The sequence below is a fragment of the Macaca mulatta genome, chromosome 9 (assembly GCF_049350105.2).
Source record: "Macaca mulatta isolate MMU2019108-1 chromosome 9, T2T-MMU8v2.0, whole genome shotgun sequence".
In the NCBI taxonomy this organism is placed as follows: domain Eukaryota; kingdom Metazoa; phylum Chordata; class Mammalia; order Primates; family Cercopithecidae; genus Macaca; species Macaca mulatta.
In genome coordinates, this window is record NC_133414.1 from 115,899,497 (window position 1) to 115,912,118 (window position 12,622).

Below are 12,622 nucleotides of genomic sequence, written 5' to 3' on the forward strand. Positions count from 1 at the left end.
CCAGGAGGAGACGTGTTCTCTCTCTACAGTTGCTGCTAACTCATAAATGCCAAGCCCCAGGCTGCTAGGAAGCATCTTTATGTATCTCTGTTACCATCTGGGGGAAGCCTATCGGAGAATTAAGTCAACAGAAAAGAGAGCAAAGCTGAGGGCTTAAGAGACACGTTTTGGTCCCCTAGATCCAGCTATGCCTGAAACCATTACTCTTGGTTTTCAGTTATGTGAACCAATAAGTTTCCCCTTTTTTCTTAAGCCAGATTGAGGAGAGCACTGACTGGTACATCTGGCTCTACCAGTTACTGTTATGTGACAGGGGATGAGTCACAACCTATTTGAATCTCAGTTTCCTCAAACTGCAAAATAGGGGGCAGTAATGTCTAATGCAAAGGACTATTGTGAGGAGCCAGTGAATGAGTCTGTAAAAGCATTTAACACGGAGGCCAGCCCATGGTAAATGGTGGACAAATGGGATCTCTTATGAGTTGACACTTCCAGGTCAAGTAAGTGGAATGGGGTGGGGTGGGCCCTGCCTGTCTCCTTGCTGGCCACGTGGAATCCAAGTACCAGAAGCATTTCCCAGGCACCCAGTCCATCCACCTGGCTTCCCACCAACGCCAAACATGAGCTCCCCTCAGCCTGTGGCTGCCCTTCCTGATTCACCCACCCCATAAACACATCTGTGTCTCCCACACAGCTTCCGTTTCTCCAAGCCCCAACTCAGAGGGCAGAGGACGTGACACAATGGTGAGGAGGTCGATTATTCATTCCACCCGCCTCCTGGGGCATTCTAGGGTGACTCACACAGGTGTGTCTCCCCGCTCCAGCACTCCCCACCCCCTCTCCCACACACCCAAGGAAACACACTTGCAAAAGCCCACTGCGGTTCACGACAGAGCGGAGCCTTCACCCTCCGGCAGCCACGGCTTACTTGTAGAAAGCATCAGCGCACCTTGGAGGGAAGAGCAATCTCCCAAATTCTGGTTCGGAGGTTCCCACACCCAGCAAGCAGAGCCAGGCTGAAGGGAACAGTATCTTTCTCTCCCTCACCCCAGGTGGGTCCCCTGGAATTTTATGGGTGTCTGCCAGTGATAAAGCACCTCGTCCCGGGCCCATGGAGGGACTAACACATCTTTGCTGAACCAAAGGGAATGGAAGTCTTTTTGAGCAGCATTCTAGAGCAGTGGGACCAGAACCATTTCTTTCTTTTTTATTTTTATTTATTTATTTATTGAGACAGGGTCTTGCTCTGTCACCCAGGCTGGAGTGCAGGGGAGTGAGTGATCTCGGCTCACTGCAACCTCCGCCTCCCGGGTTCGAGTGATTCTTCCACTTCAGCCTCCGGAGTAGCTGGGATTACAGGCGTGCGCCACCACACCAGGCTAACCTTTTGTAGAAACTGGGTTTCACCATGTAGCCCAGGCTGGTTTTGAACTCCTGGGCTCAAGTGATCCTCCCAGAGTACTGGGATTACAGATGTGAACCACTGTGCCTGGCCTCAGAATGATATTCTCAAACCATAACTCTTGCTTAACCCTTTCAGTGACTGCCCAGGGCACTGAGCATAAAATCCAAACTCCCTTCTGCGGCCCTCAAGGCCGGGCAGGATTCGTCTCCTGCCTCTCTCTCTGCCTGCCCATCTCCTGTCACTCCGCCCACGCCACAGACACATCCTGCTCTTCCCCACCTCAGGGCCTGCGTGCTTGCCGTCCCTGTTCCCGTGCACGGTTCCTGCTGCCCTTTGCCCAGCCATTGCCGTGCACCCCTCATCGGGAGGCCTTTGGTGACCACGTGCCCTCTCTCCCTGGCCTCTGTTGTTTTCCTCTGAGATTCTGCCACCATTGCTAATGATCTTCTGAACCTGCCTCTTTACAGCATTCCCTCAGGACAGAATGCAAGCTTCCTGTGGCCAGTGAAGCCCAGGAACTCATCCTCAGGGCCCAGCACAAGGACTGGCACACGGTGACTTGGTGAACAGCGAGTGGTGGGACCCTGACCGCGCCTTGCTGAATGGTGAGTGTGAGTGTGTGTTCACACTGGCTTGCTCTAGGCTGTCTCTCATGTACCCACCCCTAGACTCCTGGCAGACCAGCAAATACAGCTCACCCCGTATATCAGGGACGGCAGCTTCAGCCAGGGCTAGGGAGAAGGGTGGATTCGCCCTCCAGGACCCAGACAGAGTGGGGCCAGAGTGTGGTTAGTTCAGAGGCCGGCATCAGGGCCAAGCTGTCCCCCCTCCATGTGGGCGTGGGTGTGGTGGGCGTGGTGGGCAGTGGCTCTGCACCCTCCCTGTGGGAGCTGGGAATAAAGGGCCCCATTCAGCCTGTGCAGTCTTGGCTCCTCCCTCCAGGGGAGGCTGCCCTCAGGAAAGACGGTGGGACGCTGGGCAGAGCTTCCCGGCAGCCTCTCCCTGTGGCATGGCCCACAGTGTGGGGTGCTGGGCGAGGGGCACAAGGCCTCTGGGGCTCAGAGAGACACCGCAGAATGGCCCACCCAGATGAGGAGGCTGTGGGGCAGGCGGATGGAAGTCCTGGGTTGCAGTGATGATGCTGAAAGACGCCCACTTACTTCTGAGGCTCTGAGACAGAGGAAAAGCCGCAGGATGCAGAGGCCCGTCGGTAAAGGGCCCAAAACCACAGGCCTGGTCTGGGCAGCCACAGGGGAGTTTGCCTGGCTCTCTTGGGATGGACACTGTCCACTAAGGCCTGCTTTCACTTTATTTATTTATTTATTTATTTATTTATTTATTTATTTATTATTTTTGTAGAGATAAGGTCTCACTATGTTGCCTAGGTTGGTCTCGAATTCCTGGGCTCAAGCAATCCACCCACTTCAGCCTCCCAAAGTGCTGAGATGACAGGTTTGAGCCACTGCGCCTGGCCCAAAACCTGCTTTTCTTGAGCTTTGGCTCTGTTGGCAAAACTGAGCCCAGACAGTCAACTCTCTTCATCAACCTCCCACCAGCATTTTCTGTGGTTCCAACCCTCTCCTGCAAGGATGGTGACAGTAACATTAAGAGGACGTAACATTCATTGAGCCCTTGGTATGTGCTAAGCCCTGTGCCATGTACTTTATATTTATCATGACAGTTGATCCTCATAACAACCTCCGAGCTACGTACTGAGTGCTGTTGTTATTCTCACTTTACAGATGGGTAAACTGAAGGTAAGAAAAGTTGAGTGCACTGCCCAAGGTTGCACAGCAAGGAAGTGGGAGAGCTGGGATTGGGTGTGCCACAGTCTCTTTCTTTGGGCAGACTAAACGTGCCTACACTTCTAATGATTCTGTTATCTTCCTTCCTTTCTCTGAGCCCCGGGCTGAGCAACCTGTGGCCAGCCTTCCTGACAGGGTACATCTCAACCCTACCCCATCCCCAAAAGAAGGGCCAACACGCAACATCCATTCACTCCCTCCCAAATGCTGGCACTGTGCCGGGGGCTGGGGTGTGATGGTGACGGTCCCTGCCCTCGCAAAGGACACTGTGTGTGGGTACTGCGCTGTGATGTGTCGGCTGTGATAGGCACATGCAGGAGGGAGACAGGTCTGAGGAAGTGGTGAGAGTACGCTGGGCAAAGGCGAGCGGGAAGAGTGTTCCAAGTAGAGGGAGAATCTGAGCAGAGGCCCGGAGACTGAAGAGACAGGCACATCTGAGAAGCTGAAGGGAGTCCAGTGGGTAAGTGCATCAGGACGCATGCCGGGAGGTCCCTGGGGTGGGGTTATGAAAGGTGCCAAAGAGACTGAATGGCCACACAGAGCACACCAAAGCCACTACAGTTGCATATGCAGAAATGTCTGAGTTCCTGGACCTCCAAGGCCGAGGACCATAATGTTCACGCTGAGAAGACATCAGAACCTTCAGACCCTGCCTGAAGCCCTTCTTCCTGAAGTCTTTCTTCTTCCTGAAGTCTTTCTTCTTCCTGAAGTCTTTCTTCTTCCTGAAGTCTTTCTTCTTCCTGAAGTCTTTCTTCTGCTTCTTCTTCTTTTTTTTTTTTTTTGAGACGGAGTCCCACTCTTATCGCCCAGGCTGGAGTATGGTGGCATGATCTTGGTTCCCTGCAACTTCTGCCCCTGGGTTCAAGTAATTCTCCTGCCTCAGCCTCCCAAGTAGCTGGGACAACAGGAGCGTGCCACCACACCCAGCCAATTTTTGTATTTTTAGTAGAGATGGGGTTTCACTATGTTGGCCTGGCTGGTTTCGAACTCCTGACCTCAGGTGATCCACCCGCCTTGGCCTCCCACGTAGCTGGGACCACAGGTGCACGATGCCATGCCCAGCTAATTTAAAAAATTTTTTGTAGAGATGGGGGTCTCTATGTTGCCCAGGCTGGTCTCGAACTCCCAGGCTCAAGTGATCCTCCCACCTTGGCCTCCAAAAGTGCTGGGACTGCAGGCATGAGCCACCGTGCCTGGCCTTTTATTATCGTTTTAAACTGCTCATTTTGGGGGAAGATTTGTTACCCAGGTAACTACTACAAAGCCTAACACTCCTCTTGGGAGGACAGGGTCCCTGCGTTACCTCAGTTAGAGATATTTGGAACATTGGTAATGAATGAAGTTCCTAAAATTTGCCCAGACACTCTGAATTCAAGTGGAAGGGGATGGACAGGGCGAGAGTCTGCCTTTTTCATGAGCCCCCTGAGCGATTCTCATGTACCTCTGAGGCTGAGAATTACTGAGAATCTAATACCTTCTAGACTTGGGGAGGCTCAGAGAGTTGATGGGATGGTCCCTATTCTACACACAAGCTGAGGCAGGCCTGAGCCTAGAACCCAGCACCTGACTCCTGGGTCAATGCTCTTTCCGCCGTGTCCATTCAGGTTGCTTAGTTGAGGGACACGGGCTTTTTTTTTGGTTTCTTTTATTTATATTTAAAATCTGCATATAGCAAAATGCTACACAGCCAATTGTTTGTTTGCTTAAGAGCTTGCTTTGCTTTGCCTGTGAACAATTTTGTCAGCACCACCCACAATGAGGGCCTAATGCTAAGCAGGGTAGGGCAGTGCTAGGCCATGCGGAGAGGCTGGCACTGCCACAGAACACTGCAGCAGGAAAGGGACTTTTTCTACCACTGAGATGTCTCAGCTCCAGGCATTTCCCCCAGACCAACAGAATGCAGAGTATGTAAGGCAGAGAAGATGAATGAGGATAATAAGGGAGAGTATCTTTAACCCTTGTCAAACTGTCACCCTAGTAGGTAAGAATAATATTCCCACTTTCATTTGTATAGAACTCTGTGGCTTAGACAGAATTCATGCATGATCTTATTGAATGACTTTTGTAGACTGCAAGATAGATAGGTCATTCAGTCTCATGCTACACATTTATTGAGCAGCTACTACATACCAGCTAACACTGTAGGCACAGGGGATATATAGATTTGTTTCCTTGCTTAATAAATATTTATATATGTCTACTATGTGCCAGACTATTTTAAGCATTTTACAAATATTAACTAACTTATTCTTCCCAACAGCCCAACAATATAGATACCATTATTCTTCCCATTTAACAAGGAAATTGAAGCACAGAGAGGTTATGTAACTTTTCCAAGGCCAAACAACTAGTAAGGAGCACTATGGGGATCTGAATCCAGGCAATCTGGCCCTAGGTTCCACCCTGTTAACCAATATAAAATGAGATACAGTTCTTGCTCTTCAAAATCTCCAGCTTTAAAAATCCTCATGGGCACAGATGAAAAAACTAAAGCTCAGAGATATCTTCTGAATTTCCCCAAGTCACATACTGCTGGGATTAAACACCAGATCTAATTCCAGGCAGTGTTAAGGAAGGTTTAGCTAGAGATGGGTGCAAGAGAGGCAACAAAGAGGGCGTTTCTAGAGTCCAGAAAGAGACAGGATTTCTCCAAGCTCACTGGCAAGTTGGAAGCATCCCAAGAGACACCAAAGCAACTGAATAACCCGTACTCCCTGTCCAGGCCCTCGTGATCTTTGACTGTCTGCTGCCCAGCTGGTATTCATGCCTCCTGATATTTTGGGGCACTATTATTTATAGACCACGTTTCTATTTATATTTTCATTGAATTCCTACTAACCCTAGCTGATTCCCCGCCTCCCTAAACCTAGACAGGGGAGGATAAGAACTCTTTTTCACTAAGTCAGTGAGGGTCAAAGGTGAGGGTCAAAGGTGAAGGTCAAAGTCTTGGCTGTGTATGCAGTCTTTCAGCAGGAGCCCTTTGCAGGGAAACATTTAGGACAAGGGGGCTTTCTCTGCCTTCCAAAGGAAATGGAGGAGTGGAATAGGGGAGTGGGAAGGGCACAAGCCTGGCCTTATACAAAGGCAGCCACGTTCTGCCAGTACAGTGGGATTTGAGGCAGGCCTACAGGACTCCTGTTCTCCTAAAATGTTTTCCCCTTTGCATGATATTCCATTATTAGGCGTTTATCCCTTTGGTCTTAATAGCTATTAGATCACTAAATGTTGGGACTATGAGAAAACCTAGACAGCATCAAGTCCAATCCTTGTATTTCACAGATGATGGAACTCAGGCTCAGAGAAGGGCTGTGACCTATCCTTATGGGGGATCCTGAACTAATAAATACAAATCTATTACAATGCACAGAAGAACAACCTAATGTTGGATAAACTGCTGTCAGGCACAGCAAAAGAAACGGGACAGCAAAGCAGACCCCAGGCCCAGAGTTCCTCCCTTGCCAAGTTTTAGGAATGAATAAGTAAAACCCTGAGACTTTTCCTAAGGTTATATCTGGTGCCTCAAAGGAAAACTTCTCAGTTTTAGCGTCACATAGAAAGATAACAGTAAAGTCGGACATCTTTCTTCCTTGTTTTCAGTACTCTGTTGAATCATGGTTTAGGAAATAATATCTGTGATGATTATCATTACATAGTTACTTCATAGGTTTGAGTTTCCAAAGCCAGCTTTCCAGAATTCAGTTATTTCCTTCTGGACACTATGCCTGCAATTCCAGCATCTGCCACTAGGTGGCTGGTAGCAGTTGATAGATCAAGTGAAAGGTGACTGAGAAAATAATGTAATCTAGCTAAAACTTTTACAGTAAGAATGTGATACGTTATTAAAAGGACAACATTGATCAACCTCTTTTTTTTGTTTGTTTGTTTTTTGAGACAGAGTCTTACTCTGTTGCCCAGGCTGGAGTGCAGTGGCTCGATCTTGGCTCACTGCAAGCTCTGTCTCCTGGGTTCATGCCATTCTCCTGCCTCAGCCCCTCAAGTAGCTGGTACTACAGGTGCCTGCCAGCACGCCCGGCTAATTTTTTTTGTATTTTTAGTAGAGATGGGGTTTCACCATATTAGCCAGGATGGTCTCGATCTCCTGACCTCGTGATCCACCTGCCTCGGCCTTCCAAAGTGCGGGATTGCAGGCTTGAGCCACCACGCCCGGCCAGATCAACCTCATATATATATATATATATAAACGAGATAATACTTGAAACAAGGTTTAAAGATAGGCGAACACCCTGATGCAGGCAACATACTCACCATTTTATACCAAATCTTAACTGTTAATCTCCAGACAGTACATCTTTTGTCCATCCCACTCTGTGGCAAGGACATAAAGAATAGTGGTCAAAGGCCGGGTGCAGTGACTCACACCTGTAATCCCCATACTCTGTAATCCCAGCACTCTGGGAGGCCGAGGTGGACAGATTGCTTGAGGTCAAGAGTTTGAGACCAGCCTGGCCAACATGGTGAAACCCTGTCTCTACCAAAAAAAAAAAAAAAAGAAAAAAAAATTATCCAGGCATAGTGGTGGGTGCCTGTAATCCCAACTACTTGAGAGGCTGAGGCAGAATTGCTTGAACCCAGGAGGCACAGGTTGCAGTGCATCGAGATTGTCCTACTGCACTCCAGCCTGGGTGACTGAGCGAGACCCATCTCAAAAAAAAAAAAAGTTATCAAGAGCTTGGACTTGGAAGTGGAGGGAACTGGGTTTGAATCCCAGTTCTGCCTCTTAGTAGCTGAGTGGCCTTGGGTAAGTCATGCACGCCTTCTAGCCTGTGAGTTTTCAAGTGCCAAGTAGAGTTGTCATTAAATGAGATAACATAAGCACATGAATCCTTTGCACAGTATCTGGCAGAAGTATATGCTTAATAAATAGTAGCCATAATCCTTAAGCAGACATTCTCTCTCATTTATGATAGTTTAATTTGTTAAAGTTCCAGGCCTCACACAAAGTTCCTAGAAAGCTGTTTGCAACTTTTTCCCTACAGCCAATTCAATGAATTGTTATCTCTGGACCACTGGGCTCGTATTGTGAACAGCTGCTCTATCCTCTGTCTTTCACCAGCAAGTTTTTCTGGTAAGCAAGACCACATAGGTCTTACTTAAGCCATCTTCACCAACTATCAACTATTAAACTGGTTAATTTGTCTTTCAGATCAGAAACAAGAGGCCAAGAGTAAAAAATGTGCCAATCAGAGAAGAATTACCTGGCCACCAAATGACCAGTCACTCACTCAGCTTAACTCTCCTCCCTGGCTCCTTTTGAAGCTTAAGTCTGCAATGGTTATTTTATATAGAAGAGCAAAATATGCTTCTTTCAAATTTCACTTTTTTTTTCTTTTTTGAAATTAAAACAAATTTTGTTTAGAGACAGGGTTGCACTCTGTCACCCAGGATGGAGTACAGTGGCATGATCATAGCTTGCTGCAACCTCGAACTCCTGGGCTCCAGTGATCCTCTCACCTCAGTAGCTGGGACTACAGGAGTGTGCGGTCATGCCTGGCTTCACTTTATTCTGTTGACTTAACTTTTTCCAGAGACTCCTTACAAGAGCCTGTTTTCCCTCCTAATAGTACGACATCACTCTGGACATAGGCTTTAGACGTTCTCATGCCACACTATCTTCAAAACCACAGAGAGTTCATGAGCCAGTCTTGCATCTCCAATCAGGGAACTTCTGAAATAAAAACCTGAGCAATCTCCTTGGCCCAAAACTTCACCCCATCTTGGAAGGGAGGGGAGAGAGAATGTTCTGATCTATATCTGATGAGGGCGTGTGGTTGGGGCCTCAGCATCCTCCTGGTTGGGCTAGTGATGGGGAGAGAGGACTGTTACACTCCCTCCCACAGAATACCAGAAACAGGCGGGCAGCTCAGGTGTATGTAAGGATGTGAAGCCAAGAAACCAGCCCTCACCAAGTTACCTCTGTAAATCCTCGTCTCCCCATGCACCTCTACCTTGAGTCAGAAATGGATTCATTGCAGGCTCAGTTGTTTGCATTATGTGAATGAACTGAATGTAACCAAGCACCAAGAGAGCCCTCAAAACACGGCAGACCTCCCGTAGAAGGGCTCTGATGGACCTTAAAACATTGCTTTTCCAACTTTACGGTGCATACAAATCACCTGTGCACGTTAAAATGCAGACGGTGACTTACAGGTCTTGGGGGAGACCAAGTGTCTGCATTTCCAACAAGCTCCCAGATGATGCCCACGCTGCTGATCTGAGGACCACATTTCAAACAGCAATCCTTAAAACACACAAGGTTGTGGGACTGCACCCCTGAGAAGAGACCTCACTCTTGGAAGGGATTCTAGGAGGCTGCATTCAAACCATCCCAGAGACAGCTCACAATTTTGTTAGGGACCTGATACTAAAAATCACCAAATAACAATCGTGTGCTGAGGGCTTACTTTGTGCTTTTCAGATGACATTTCATTTGATGCTCTCAATAACCCTGGGAGGGATTTCAGAGATGGGGATTGTGATGGAAGTTCAGAATTAAACTGATTAAAACTGGCCCAGAGTCACATAACTAGGAAGAGGCTGAGTTGGGATTTCTAACTTTTATTTTTTGAAACAGGGTCTCACTATGTTGCCCAGGCTAGTCTCGAACTCTTGAGCTCGAGCAATCCTCCTGCCTCAGCCTCCTGAGTAGCTGGGACTACAGGTGTGAGACAGCGTACCGAGCCTGCTGAGTTGGGATTTGAACCCTAGGTTTGTCTGGCTCTAAGTCCTCCAGAGTGGAAGTACAACAGTTACCCATCTCAGCCATGGAAAACAGCAGTTTTGGTTCAGGCAAGTAGTACCAAGTAGAAAACCCACGTATGAACCCAGATGTGCAGGAGCCCAAAGCCAGTGCTCAAAACCCACCCCCTGCCCCCTGAGAAGTTCTTCCTGTCCCTGGAAGTTCTCTCTGAGATCCACCCAAATGTGTCCTCCACTAAGGCAAAATCTGGCTTCTCCTGTTTGGGCCTGAGGAGAAACAGAAACCTAGCCCCTTTCCTTCACACGAGCTTCGATCTTGACAGTTGAAGTCTGTAGGGGTGTCGCCAGGCCACCCTGTCCCTGACAGGTAGAGAAAGGCGAGGCTGCCAGCCAACCCCCACCCTCCACATTTGCCTCCTCCCTTCCCTTCTGAAGGTACGTTCAGATGAACAGGCCCCATCTTCAGGCCATGCCAGTTCCCTGGGGCCGACTGTGGTCTGGAGGCCAGGCAGCCTGGCATCCTGGGGCCTCCTCAGTGGACATCAGTCCCGGGAACTGTGGAGGTGAAGGGGGAGGAGATATTTTCAGGGCCCAGAACGATGGGACTGCCGGGTGCCAGGCAGCTCTAGATGAATGATACATCAGTTCACACAGGTGATGCCTAGCGCCAGCTCAGTCCTGGCCAGGGAAGAGCTCTGGCTTGGGGCTTTGTCTCTGGGCCTGCGTCCAGTTGGGGTGACCCTGGAGGGCAGTGTGGGGGATTAGGCCAGGGACACTGTGGGGATTTATCTCCTCCAGTGCCCCTCACCTCCTAGAAGTTATGGGGCGGGGGGGCGGAGTTCCCTCTCAATGCGCCTCAGTGTTCCCCTCCACCACCACCCTCTGCTGCCCCTCCCGACCCCCCAGTGAAACCTGGACCCGGAAACCAGAGTGCCCAGTGCCCAGAGGCTCCTGCAGAGGGAGGCTGCCCACCACAAAGCACCTTTCATATGCTCCAAAGGCCTCAGCCACCTCAGGGAGGAGGGAGGAAGTCCTTTCCCTTCACCCCACGGATGCAGCCCACAGGCAGGAGTGGGGAGTGGTGGTGCTGTGAAAAGCTCCTTCTGCCATCTTGGCCAGGGCTGCCCAGGCAGAGCTGCGGGCAGTCATTCTCGACCCCACCCCACCACCCCCAATCCATCAGCATGGCCTCTTGGCTGTTCTTCTAAGACAGACCTGTCTACTTCCCTCCACCCAGGGCCCTGCCTAGGCCGAATCACCTTTGCCCTCTCACCTGTCTCTGCAGGACCCCAGCTGGTCTCCTCTGCTCCATGCAAGCTCCCACCAGCCCCTTCTCCAGACTCCACACAGGCCTTTGAGGCCTAGCACCTTCTTCTGTCTCCAGCCTCAGCTGCCCACTTGCCCTCTCACCTCTATCAAGCCTGGTCTCAGTAACCGTCCAGTCAGCCATCTACGCTGGAGTATGAGTTGGCTGGAAGCACCATCCCTGGGGACACCAGGGTATAACTGTGCTCTCTCAGCATGGAGGGAAAGGATCCGATCTTGTAAAAGGACATTTAGGCATCAGGTAAGGAAAGGATGTATTTCCAGGGGGAGGGATTAGAGGGGAAAGGACAGGAGTGTCACTGAGCCCTGAAATCATGCCTGTCACTTTCTGGTGACTTTGCCAACAAGCAAGGTGATCCCTGATTGCTCAAATTTAACTTCTTCAATTTTGTGCCGTGGTGATTAGCATGGGGTGAACTAGAATCCAGGACTCTGGAGGCCCAGGCCCGGGTGCATTTTCCACACCTTAGATGACACAGACCGAATGAGACCATGAAAAGAAACAGGCTTTTCTGCCCAGATCAGAAAGTTCCTGGGGAAGATACCTAGGGTACAATCCATCCAGGATGGAGGGTTTGGGGTAGGAGCTGATTCCCTTCTAAAATGATTGGGAAGGCACACAGCAAGTTGTAATAAGGTGGCCGGGCTCTTTTCCTGGCCTTGAAATGTGGGGATGTCATGAGGGAAGGGCTTGGGAGACCGATCCACATTTCAAAAGTAAAAAAGGCCTTGCGTGGCTGACCCCTGCAAAGCTTGTTACTCCCCGCAAGACCTGGAGGGTCTGCAGCTGTGAGTCTGGAAGGTAGTGACAGTGACACTGCCACGTGATCAGAGGTCGGGTCCCCACCTTTCATTCCAGATCAGCCATCTGGGTCATCTGCTCTTTAGAAACAAGTTCCGGCCGGGCACGGTGGCTCAAGCCTGTAATCCCAGCACTTTGGGAGGCCGAGACCGGCGGATCACGAGGTCAGGAGATCGAGACCATCCTGGCTAATACGGTGAAACCCCGTCTCTACTGAAAAATACAAAAAACTAGCCAGGCGAGGTGGCGGGCGCCTGTAGTCCCAGCTACTCGGGAGGCTGAGGAAGGAGAATGGTGTAAACCCAGGAGGCAGAGCTTGCAGTGAGCTGAGATCCGGCCACTGCACTCCAGCCTGGGTGACAGAGCAAGACTCCATCTCAAAAAAAAAAAAAAAAGAGAGACAAGTTCCTTGCTACTTTGCAAGTTACCACAGGCCAGGAAAGAACTGCAGGAAGTGAGGCTGTGTCTGGGCTGTGGCCTGGGCTGTGGTGGGAAGAGCTGACTCAGCAAAGAGTGGGGAGGGCAACCAGAGGGCAGAGCAAAGGAAATCCCACAGCTGTATCCTGC

The 12,622-nt window shown here is 49.9% G+C and overlaps 1 protein-coding gene and 1 long non-coding RNA gene across 5 annotated transcripts in view; one reads left to right on the forward strand and one right to left on the reverse strand.

Annotated features, from left to right (window-relative positions):
* Positions 1–12,622, reverse strand: part of SH3PXD2A (SH3 and PX domains 2A) — a 256,400-nt gene that overhangs the window by 147,869 nt on the left and 95,909 nt on the right. The window lies entirely within an intron of this gene.
* Positions 1,870–8,513, forward strand: LOC144331329 (uncharacterized). The gene is made up of 3 exons (XR_013398386.1): positions 1,870–2,010; positions 8,208–8,296; positions 8,375–8,513. It is a non-coding gene; the product is annotated as an uncharacterized LOC144331329 (long non-coding RNA).